We start from the raw sequence: 13,189 nt of genomic DNA, 5'->3' as shown, positions 1-13,189 counted from the left end.
TTTTTTTTAAAAAGCAAGAATTTATAGCACAATGTATCCTGAACCCATGTAACGAGCTTTCGGCTAATGACTCCCAGACCAGTTGGTCTTAGGGCATCAGGTGTTGAGACACCCCTACGAGCTTAGTAACTCGGGTTGCAAATACTAATATGTAGATAGTGCAGTGTTTGATTCCCTTAAGCTTTCTCCTCAACCTATGTAACAAGCACTGGGCCAATAACTCCCAAGTCAGTTAACTTTAGGGTACTAGGTGTTCAAACACCCCTTCGGGCTTATTTGCTTAAGTCAAAGAGGCTACGAAACCAAACTTATCTACTTTGTTTTTTTATTATTATTATATTTTTTTTGTTTTTTTGTTTTTTTTTTTGCATATTATATACTATCTCTTACCCTTAGTTGTTACCTTTAACAAAAGAACACAAATAATGTAATAATCCAATGTGCAACCCACAATCATATGTTCGAGTGTGTGTGTGTGAAAATGAAGGTTTAGAAATACTTGTTAGATGAGCATATAAACAAAATCTATAGATAACAATCCAAGAGTTTGTAAACCTGAATATTTCAAGAAGTATTATAATAGACCTTGTTAAGAATGTTTACTAAGATGCGTCTCAAGAGTCACTAAAGTTCCTCCGTTACTCTGTCATCCTAGTAACAATAGTTTTTGTAAATGTTTACTAAGATGTGTCTCAAGAGTCACTAAAATCCAATTTAAGCTTTTTACGGCGTTGCATGTTTGACCAATTGAGTTGACTCATGGAGGGATCAATTACAGGGATGAAAGATTGTAGTTGGTCAATCAATTGTTCAGCAGTAGCAGCAGAGATTATGATTTGTCGTGCCGAAGATGTTAAAAATTCCTGTTCCACAGCTTGATCAAGAAAATACAACAAATTATCATAAAAACCATTAACATTTAACAAACCTATAGGTTTATGGTGAATGTGCAGTTGGGCCCAAGAGGAAATATGAAAGATCTCTTCCAATGTACCCAGACCACCTGGTAAGGCAATGAAGGCATCAGCATGGTTAAACATTGTATTCATTCTATCAGACATTGTGGAGACCCGTAATTCCTCTCCAATTGTTTTTCCAATGATGTCCCCTTCGGCTAAAGCTTTAGGGACAACCCCTAAAACTTGACTGCCTCCTACAAATGCAGTTATTGAAACACCCCCCATTAACCCAAGGCTGCCTCCCCATACACTAAATGAATCTTTCTCTCAGCTAGTACCTGACCAAGATGATTTGTTGATTCTAAAAACTCCTTTTCTTTCCCAGGACTAGATCCACAAAAAACACAAATATTTTTTTATTTTAGGAACAGAGGAACTTGCCATTTCTACACACTTCTATATATGCTGAATGAATGGGTTGAGTAGAAATGATGGAAAGGAAGAGAAGATTTTATAGATGAGAAATTGAAAATACAACGCATACCACCTATATGTAGGCTAGCTGAAGTCTCACTCTCTCACTCTTTCTTTTTTTATTTATTATTATTATTATTATATATATAAAAACAAATATATATGTACAAGCAGTTGTGATTGTGGCTCACAGTTTTCCCTTGGTTTTACGTCCAAGAACGGCTTAAACGCCCTCTATGGGTCGGGGATAAGCTTCCCATCCAATTTTCTTAAAAACTGGCAAACAGGGTCTTTTTTAGTCAGATTCCCAAGACTAAGTCGATCATGTTCTTTATGAAAATGAGGCCATAAATCATGAATTGCACGATGCACATCTCCACTAGGATGCATCGTAAAGAGTTAATAGAAGATTATCTAAAGACTCCTTACTCAGGCCATCCTTAATGAATTGTATTTTATCTTCACGGTTTATAGATATCATTCCTAAAGAATGACATTTTGCATTACAAGTCCATCTGGCACATCAGTGACAGACTTTTAGTCGTTTTGCAAGACGTTTCTTTGCAAAAGTGCTTTTACCTGTCCTAGGCATGTATGAAATAAAAGAGTTGAAAGACTCACCTGATAATCGAATCTTTGCTTCAATTATCCAGCGAATATCTTCAGGAATTCCATGGTTCATTAACAACCTCAATCTTTCACACCTAACACGGTAAATTTTTGTAATCGCATTCTGAGGCAGAGCAGGAAAATACTTTTTCAATTTTTCAAGAGTGGTGTCCATTTTTGTTTTGTTTTGTTTTTAAAGAGAAGTGAAGAAGAGATGTAAAGAAAAGAGAAGGAACAAGTAATTGAACAAATATATACAAAGATATCAATTATCATGGGAAATTGAAAGAACTGACTTAAGAGTCACGGAGTACCGTTATCCGCCATTTGACCGGGGTTGGAGAAAGACTAGCAAAACAAAAGTCACACCAAAAAGAAACACAAAAAAAATATGAGAAAAACAAAATAATCAACCTTCATATACAGGATCATTCAAACCAATGGATTCATTTTCACTAGAAAAATTATCAAAGTAAGCTTTCAAACGATGTCCATTGACCTTGAAAACATTACCATTCTTTGGATTCTCAATATCAAAGGCCCCATATGGATATACATGTTTCACAACAAATGGACCGCTCCATCTTGATCTTAGCTTTCCAGGAAATAAATGGAGTCGAGAATTATAAAGCAAAACTTTTTGACCAACATCAAATGTTTTTCTCAAGATTCTTTTATCATGAAAGTCTTTGATTCTTGCTTTATGAATTTTTGAATTCTCATATGCATCATTTCTTATTTCTTCAAGCTCATTTATTTGTAACTTTCGCAGCTGACTCGCATCATCCAAGTTTGAATTGAAAGCTTTAATAGCCCAATAAGCTTTGTATTCAAGTTCCACAGGCAAATGACAAGGTTTTCCATACACCAACCTATAAGGTAACATACCTAATGATGTTTTAAAAGCAGTTCGATAGGCCCATAGTGCATCATTAAGTCTTAAAGACCAGTCCTTTCGATTAGGGTTCACTGTTTTTTCCAAGATTTGTTTGATCTTTCTATTAGCAAGTTCTACTTGTCCATTTGTCTGGGGGTGATAAGGGGTGGCAACTTTGTGTGTGATTCCATATTTCTTCATTAAAGACTCAAATGGCTTGTTACAGAAATGTGTTCCACCATCACTTATCATGGCCCGAGGGATTCCAAATCGACTCAAAATGTTTTCTTTCAAAAACTTAATGATTGTTTTATGATCATTGTTACGACTTGGAATTGCTTCTATCCATTTTGAAACATAGTCTACTGCGACTAATATGTACACAAAACCAAATGATGGAGGAAATGGACCCATAAAATCTATACCCCAACAGTCAAAGATTTCAATGACAAGAATAATACTTAAAGGCATCATGTGACGTTTTGAAAGAGATCCTAACTTTTGACAATTTTCACAAGTCTTACAGAATGCATGCGTGTCCTTAAACATGGTGGGCCAATAAAATCCACATTGTAAGATTTTTGCAACTGTCTTTTTTGACGAAAAGTGACCCCCACATGCCTCAGAATGACAAAATTTAATGACATTACTTACCTCATTGTCGGGAATGCATCTTCGAAATATTTGATCAGGACAATATTTGAATAGATAAGGGTCATCCCAATAAAAATTCTTCACTTCGTTTAAGAACTTTCTTTTGTCTTGGGTGCCCCAATGCACTGGCAAATGTCCTGAAACAAGAAAGTTAACAATATTAGCAAACCAAGGCATCATAGTGACAGAAAGTAAAGATTCATCAGGAAAGTAGTCATCGATTGGTGTGATGTCAGATTTCGAATCAGTTGTCAATCTTGACAAATGATCCGCGACAACATTTTCGGTGCCTTTCTTATCCTTGATTGTGATATTGAATTCTTAAAGTAATAAAATCCATCGCACCAATCTAGCTTTAGAATCCTTCTTAGAAAGAAGATATTTCAACGCTGCATGATCGCTAAAAACAATAACAGGTGAGCCAACAAGATAAGATCTGAATTTTTCACATGCAAATACTACAGCAAGTAATTCTTTTTCAGTGGTTGTGTAATTTATTTGAGCACTATTTAAAGTTTTACTTGCATAGTAAATCACATAGGGTTTCTTATTTTTTCTTTGTCCTAAAACAGCACCCACGACATAATCACTAGCATCACATATTATTTCAAAAGGTAATGACCAATCAGGAGGTTGAATGACAGGAGCAGATGTAAGCAGGTTTTTAAGTTTAACAAAGGCTTCTTCACAATATTCAGTCCATTCAAAAACATTATCCTTTGTTAGAAGGTTACACAATGGCTTAGATATTACACTAAAATCTTTGATAAACCTTCTATAAAAACCAGCATGTCCTAAAAATCATCTAACATTTTTAACAGATTTTGGTGTTGGCAAGTTGGCAATTAACTCAATTTTAGATTTATCAACCTCAATTTCTATTGATGAAACAATGTGACCAAGTACAATGCCGTTTGTTACCATAAAATGACATTTTTCCCAATTCAACACAAGATTCTTCTCTTCACACCTATTCAAAACCTTTTCCAAATTAGTTAAACAATTATCAAATGAATCACCAAAACCAGAAAAATCATCCATAAAAATCTCAAGAAAACGTTCAACCATATCACTGAATATGCTAAGCATGCATCTTTAAAACGTGGCTGGTGCATTACATAATCCAAAAGGCATCCTTCGGTATGCAAATGTACCAAATGGACATGTGAAAGTAGTTTTCTCTTGATCTTCAAATGCAATTTCAATTTGGTTGTAACCTGAATAACCATCTAGAAAACATTAAAATTCATGACCTGCAACTCTTTCTAGAATTTGATCCATGAAAGGTAAAGGAAAGTGATCTTTTCTAGTCATTGAATTAAGTTTCCTATAGTCAATGCACATGCACCAACCAGTAATAGTCCTCGTTGGAATTAACTCATTTTTCTCATTTGTTATCACAGTAACTCCAGACTTTTTAGGTACAACTTGGGTAGGACTTACCCATTTGCTATCAGAAATAGGATAAATGATTCCATTATCTAGAAGTTTAATGAATTCATTCCTCACTACTTCTTTCATATTAAGATTAAGCCTTCATTGCATTTCTCTAGAGGGTTTAGCATTTTCCTCCAAATAAATCTTGTGTGTGCAAATCAAAGGACTAATTCCTTTTATGTCAGCTATGATCCATCCTAATGCATTTTTGTGCATTTTCAGAGTTTGTAATAACTTACCTTCTTGATGAACATTAAGTTTGGAAGAAATTATTACTGGAAAAGTTTCATTTTCTCCCAAAAATGAGTATTTGAGATTACATGGCAATGGCTTCAAATCAGGTTTTGGTGGTTGAACACTTGAAGGTATGGACCCAATTGATCGTGGTGGCAATTCTTCAATTTTTGGTCTACAAATATTTGCCTTTGATTCTTCCTGAAAACAAACCATTTGTAAATCTTCAGATTCATTAAACTCAGTTTCATTGGAAGAATTTTTAAATTGATCGTAAATTATTTTTTCAATAAAATCTACTTCCTGTAAATCATTATCATCTCCAGGTTGCTTGCAAATGTTAAAAAACATTCATTTTCAATGTCATATTTCCAAAAGATAACCTCATCACTCCATTCCTACAATTAATCAATGCATTAGAAGTTGCAAGAAATGGACGTCCTAAAATAACAGGAATTGAATTGCATGCTTCAACAAGTTGTGTATCCAATACAATAAAATCCACAAGAAAGATGAATTTATCAACTTGTACTAACACATCTTCAACTATTCCTCTAGGCATTTTTATAGATCTATCAGCAAGTAAAAGAGTAACAGAAGTAGGTTTTAACTCACCTAGATTGAGACTTTGAAAAACCGAATATGGAAGTAAATTCACACTAGCTCCAAGATCAAGTAAAGCTCTATCAATTTTATGTTCTCCAATAAAGCAAGAAATTGTAGGACAACCAGGGTCTTTATATTTCAAAGCATTATTATTTTGAAGAATGGCACTTACTTGTTCGGCTAAGAAAGCTTTCTTTTTCACATTCAATTTTCTCTTTACAGTGCATAGATCTTTCAAAATTTTAGCATAAGATGGTACCTGTTTAATAGCATCTAGCAAAGGTATATTAATCCTTACCTGTTTGAAAGTTTCAAAGATTTCAGAATTGTGATTGACTTTCCTTTGTTTGGTCATGGCATGACTAAATGGAAGTGCTGGTGGGGAATCAGTCTCTTCTTTGCAATGATCAGGTTCAACCATTTCCTTACCCTTGGAGACTAACTCACCTTCTTTCTCACAAGGTTCAAGAATGGGTTTTTTAATAACCTTACCACTGCGGAGAGTAGTGACTGATTTGACTTGATATAGATGTTGGCTTCCGGAATTGCTTGTACTTGAATTGTATTGCCCCTTGGGATTTTGCTGGGGTTGAGATGGAAACTTACCTTTCTCCTGAAAACTGAGAGCAGATGTGAACTTTGCAAGAGTATCTTTTAAATCAGTCATGGTTTGAGCATTTTGAGTGTTGATTGTCTCTTGCTTTTCAATAAATGCATGTAATGTTTCCTCAAGATTTCTTCTAGGAGGGGGAATATAAGGAGGTGCATATCCATGAGAATTTTAAAAATTATGTTGTGTTTGAAATGGTGGCTGTGAAGTTTGTGCATTATTGTTACCACTCTTCCAACTGAAATTTGGGTGATTTCTCCAACCAGGGTTGTACGTTTGTGAGTACGGGTTATGACTTGGTCTTTGGAAACTATTTAAAGTATTGGCTTGTTCATGGAGACATTCCTTAAAAGAAGGCAACGTGGGACAATCATTGGTTTCACAAATTTGACACACAATTTCTTGAACAGATTTTAATTGACCACTCTTTTTTAATTCTAGTGCCTCAACTTTTCTAGCTAAAGATGCAAATTTGGCTTGAAGGTCATGATCTTCCCTAAGGCTATACATGCCTCCATTAGATGTATGAGGTTAAGTTTTACCTGGTGCCTCACAAGTACCTGTGGTGTCCCAATTTTGAGCATTTTCAGCTAGCAAGTCTAAGTACTCCATTGCTTCATCAGGGTCTTTATTTTCAAAAGTTTCATTGCACATCAATTCCACCATTTGCCTATCTTTAGGTGTTAACCCTTCATAAAATTATGAAACCAATCTCCATGTTTCAAAACCATGATGAGGACAGGTATTAAGCAAGTCTTTATATCTATCCCAACATTTGTAAAATGTTTCTCCTGGTTTTTGAGTAAAAGTGGTGATTTGTCTTTTGAAAGAGTTTGTTCTATGAGAAGGGAAAATTTTCTTTAAAAACTGTTGTTACATTTCATCCCAAGCATGAATGGATCCTGACCTAATATTTTGTAGCCATGTTTTAGCTTTATCTTTTAACGAAAAAGGAAAAAGCTTTAATTTGATGGTGTTCATGCTACAATTTAAGTCATTATAAGTGTTACAAACTTCTTCAAATTCTCTTAAGTGCAAGTATGGATTTTCTAATTCTAAGCCATGAAAAGTGGGTAAAAGTTGAATAATACCTGGCTTAAAATTAAAATGAGATGCATCAGGAGGAAAAACAATACATGATGGTGCACTTGTTCTTGTTGGATTCATATGATCTATAAGTGTTCTAACACGATTATTCTCATTATTCTCATTATTCTCATTATGAATTGATTGATTATCTTCTTCGGCCATGTTTTCTGAAGAAAATGATGATTTTCTAGAAAGTCTACCACTTAATGTACGTGTCCAAACTCTCATGCAAATACAAAAGAAAAGAAAAGAAAAAAAGAAAAAGAAAAAGAAACAACAATTAGAAAAAAAAATAAAAGTGAAAATAAAATAAAATAAAATATTTAATTTATACAATAACTTATCTCATCGGCAACGGCGCCAAAAACTTGACACGATCAAAGAGTTGATGTCTTATCCCAAGTGCAGGAGTGTCAAAGTAAAATAACCCGGCAAGACCGGGGTCGAACCACAAGGAGAAAAGTAAAATAACCCGGCAAGACCGGGGTCGAACCACAGGGAGGTGAATTATATAAATTACAAATAAAGAAAAAGATTTGAAGAGAATAATAACAGAAAAGGAGTTAAAGAAAGTTTTGGGATGTGATATTGATGTAAGGATTAAATAATAACAAAACATATGTCAAGGTTATAGGATTCACTAATGATATTTCAAATAAAAAAACATATGTCAAGGTTATAGGATTCACTAATGGTATTTCAAATAAATATAATATAAACTCTTTTTATTACTCAACTAGAAACCACACACAAAGAAAGTTCTAATCGGATGATTTCTCGTTATTAGCTCATTATAAATTACTAACATGATCATATTAATTATCTTATCTAAGTAAAACCATACTTATAAATATCATCAAGCATTCATGTTGCTAGTTTATGTTAACAACAAATCAAGTTCCTATCATAATAACGATGGCGGCCGTATGTTAACAACAAATCAAGTTTCTATCATAATAACGATTTCGGCCGAAAACTATGAAGGATCAAGCATTTGATGTACCAAATATTATACAACACAAATCTAAATTAACCATTTAATAAGCAAGGTATTAAGAATTAGTAAGATAAAAAGATAAAACATGTTAATAATAATCTTTCTTGGATATAAACATTTAAAGCTCATGTTGAGTTTATATTATACCTATTCTAACACCATTAGAGAAACCTTTTCACCTTGACATAATTAACTTAGCTAAACATTAAGAAAGAGAAAAACATAAATAAACAATATAAGAACATAAACATAATATAAGCTAACTAAGTATAGGAAAGGAAATGAAAGAGCATAAACAAGAGATTACTATAGCATGAAAGAAAACTTGAACATTACAAAGATGTAGAGAGAAAGCAAGAAGATAACTTTGATTTGAAAATTAATATGACTAAATACATGGAAAATACCTCCTTTTATAGGCTAAGTTTCAGAACTATTGATTGATTGAAGAATTGGTGGGCATCCATTGATTTGGTGGCTGGTTTTTGACATTAATGGCTGCTGGTTTTTTGATATTGTGGGCTGATTTTTGATATTGTTGGCTGGCCAAAACGTCATTGCTCACTTTTTTGATATTGTGGGCTGGTTTTTGATATTGTTGGCTGGCCAAAACGTCATTGCTCACATCAGAATTATAGCCAACTGAATTGTGAAAGTTGTGGGCAATTGTCTCAGCTTTCCAACAAAAAAAACCAGAGCTCATTTGGACTTCTAGAACTCAAGATATGAGCCAAAAACCGAATAGTGTTTGAGCTGCAGGACAACTTCCGATGTCTTCGTTGTTGCTAAGATTTGAGCTTGAAAACGGCAGAACTGAGTCTTTGAGTCCATATGAAAGTTGTAGGTCTATGTCTTACCTTTCCATCGATATAAAATGGACCTAAATCTGATATCTACACCTCCAGATATGATCAAATTACCGAACGGTGTTCGAGTTTGGAATGCACCAGCAACACTTTGCTCAGTTTGGCCTTCTTTTTATCCTTTCAATTTCAAGCCTTAAACTCATCAATCAATCCTTTTATTTATGTGATAGACCTGCATTTAGGATGAACATTTACCATGAATTAAAGGACTTTTATATTTTTAGACTTGCTAATATAAAACATGCTTTTGTTAGGGACTTTAATGATACTTTAGGTGCAATCTGATGACATAAATCCTTAATGAGAATGCACTTTTAAGTACTAATCACCTTTAATTTATGGTAAATATTCATTTTAAATGCAGGCCTATCACATAAATGAAAGGATTGATTGATGAATTTAAGAATTGAAATTAAAAGGACAAAGAGATGACCAAACTTAGAAAAAAGATGTCGGTGCAATACAAACTGGAACACTGTTCGGTAATTGGATCATATCTGGAGTTGTAGATCTCAGATTTAGGTCTATTTTATATGGATGGAAAGGTAAGACATAGGCCTACAACTTTCATATAGAGCCCAAGACTTAAAAAGGCCATTTTGAAGTCCAAATTGTGGCAACAACAAAAAAGTCCGAATCTGTCTTCCAGCCCAAGCACTGTTCAGTATTTGGCCCATATCTGGAGTTTTAGAAGTTCAAATGACCTGAATTTTTACACAAGAAAGCCGAGACAATTTCCTACAACTTTCATGTTTTCAAGTGGCTCCAAATGTAATGTTATTAATGATGTTTTGGGCAGATAAGAGAAGATAAGGATTGTCACTAAGTCAAGAGTTGGTCACCCACTCATCAATTAGTTATCAAATCAATAGTTCCCAATTTTGGCCTATAAAAGGAGGCATTTGCCATGCATTTAGGCATCTTAGTTTCCAGATCAAGATCATGCTCTTGCTTTCTCTCTTTGTATTTTTTGTAATGTTTATACTTTGCTTTCATTAATATCAAGTTTATGCCTTTCATTTCCTTAGTTAACTTTTATCTTATTTATATTCTTATTTTGTTTATTTATTTTTCTTTCTTTCATTATGTCTAGCTAAGTTTATTATGTCAAGGTGAAAAGGTTACACTAATGGTGTAAGAATAAGTATAGTGTAAACTTAATATGGACTTTAATGCTTGATACTAACATGTTTTATATTTGTTATCTTGTTCACTCTTTAATACTTTGCTTGTTAAATGACTAATCTTGATTTATGTTGTAGAACACTTGGTACAACAAATGCTTGGCACTTTCATAGCCCATACTGTATGGTATAACCGACACTTGGCTATGAAAGGAACTTGATTTGTTGTTAACATAAGTTATAATCATGAATGCTTGACGAGATTTACAAGTATTAGCATTAATCGAATAAGATGACTAATGTAATCATGTTAACAATATATGATCTGATTGGAACCTCTTTTGTGTGTGGTTTCCAATTGAATAATAAGAGTTTATACTATACTTGTTTGACATACCATTAGTGGAACCTTTAACCTTGACATTTGTTATTATCATTGTTTAATCCTTACATTAATATTTCATCTCCAAGTTCTCATTTTCTTCTTCTTCTTCTCTTTCTTTTTCTTTATTATTTTGTTGTTGTTGTTGTTGTTGTTGTTGTTGTTGTTGTTGTTGTTGTTGTTGTTGTTGTTGTTGTTGTTGTTGTTGTTGTTGTTGTTGTTGTTGTTGTTGTTGTTGTTGTTGTTGTTGTTATTATTATTATTGTTGTTGTTGTTGTTGTTGTTGTTGTTGTTGTTGTTGTTGTTGTTGTTTATAATTATTGTTATTATTGTTATTATTGTTGTTTATAATTTGTACAATTAACCTCCCTGTGGTTCGACCCCGGTCTTGCCGGGTTATTTATTACTTCGACACTCTACACTTGGCAGAAGACATCAATCTTTTCGTCGTGTCAAGTTACCACTTAGTATTATTTTCACAAGGAAATCTATTGAAATGTGAAAGTATGGGTAAGAGAACTAATTATATACGAGAAAGACACATCATTTCTAGTGCATCGTACCTATGATAAGTTGCCTTGTTGATCAATTGTTTTTCTAGTTTATGTTTCTATTCGTTGGTTTGTCTAACATCTAAGATATATCCTCTTCAATAGAAAGAAACCTGCCTTACTAGGCTAAAATCTAACTGTTCTAAGGCACAAAAAATTAATGATATATTTATTTATATTTTGTATCTTTAATACCCAAAGATATGCTTTATAATGTAATTTTAAATATTAAAGTCTATAATTAATTTCTAATATTTTTTTTTTCAAATCATTTAATTTAATACCAGAAATATGCGTTACATTGTAAAATTCATACCCCAAATATTAATTAAACAAATTAATTTTAGTGGTGTATTTTGAAATTTTGATCAAATCCTAATGTATAATCATAAATTGGTTATGAAACTTATTGATTTTTTTTTTGTATTTTTCAAAATATAATGAAAATGCACCCCTTTTTTTTATAAAATATGAATGATTTTTTTTATTTGGCCATATGCATTCAAATAAAAACATATATTGTATAATTTTTTTATTAGAAATTTTTTATAATTTTTTTTGAAATTTTTAAGAAAAGAAGGTATTTTTAATAGCATATAAGTATCTTACACTGCAAATTTACAACCTTGTTGTCAAATGAAATTATTGGAAAAACATGGAAATTATTGAAAAAACATGCGAGATATCTAAAAATAATTTTAAAATGGTCTTAGGATTTGTTTTGAAATTTTTAGGACTTGTTTGGCAAAATAAAAACAAAAATATAAAGGATAAACTAGTGTTAAAAGGAAAGCATGTTTGCCAACTATATCCTTACCCAAAAATCAAAAACATAAAAAATTCCAAATCGTTTTTGTTTTTCACTTTATTTTATAAGTTTAAGTTATAACTTTTAGAATCTCTTTCAAAGGAAAAAATAAATTGCAAAATCATTCAAATATGTTTGCAAACTATATATATATATATATATATATATATATAATGGCAAAATATATATATATATATATATATATATATATAATGCTAAGGAACACAGTCTTTAGTTAAAATATAATTTGATGATTTAATCCATCTAGTTTAATAATAGGTTAATATTATAGAATACATTTTTTCTTTCGGCATGTATGAAATCCTTTAAATCAAATTCAATTAAGAGATTTTAATAAAATCTTATATTTGAATTATTTTTCAATATTAAGAATTATATTCTAAAAATAAAAAATTTAATATTAAAATTAACTTTTTTAAATTACCTTTCAAAAGATCTTTGAAGAGATAAGATAAAAGTAATAAGGATAATATTAAAAACAAAATAAATCAGATTTTTTCTTTTCAAAATATATAAATTTAATTTATTTATAAATTCAATTCAATTGCAATAAAGAAAAGATGTTTAATAGTTCGATGTCTACAACCTATCAAAATATGAGATAAAAAGGGGTCATCGTAGGGGTCATATTGAAGGATTTTAAAGGTAAAATAAAGGATGCTAATAAAAATTAACAATTAATAGTTATTAATAAAGAAGATTAAAACAAGATGTAGTTTTACTATTTATTCTGGTAGCTATACTCGCATTACTGTTTATATAATTTTTTTACAAGCTTTTTTTCTTGGTTTCTAATTCTTTCCTTTGCTATCTTATCACATAGCTAGTTTTCATTAACTGTGCTAATTTGACTAGCTACTATGTCAGATTTGACAACAATTAACAATGTTTTTTTTTTGCAATTATGTTTCATGTTAATCTTCATTTATATGGGTTTTTGATGATTTAATA

Source organism: Populus euphratica, unplaced genomic scaffold (assembly GCF_000495115.2).
Source record: "Populus euphratica unplaced genomic scaffold, PopEup_1.0 scaffold399.1, whole genome shotgun sequence".
Lineage (NCBI taxonomy): Eukaryota > Viridiplantae > Streptophyta > Magnoliopsida > Malpighiales > Salicaceae > Populus > Populus euphratica.
Note: the sequence above shows the minus strand (reverse complement) of the source record.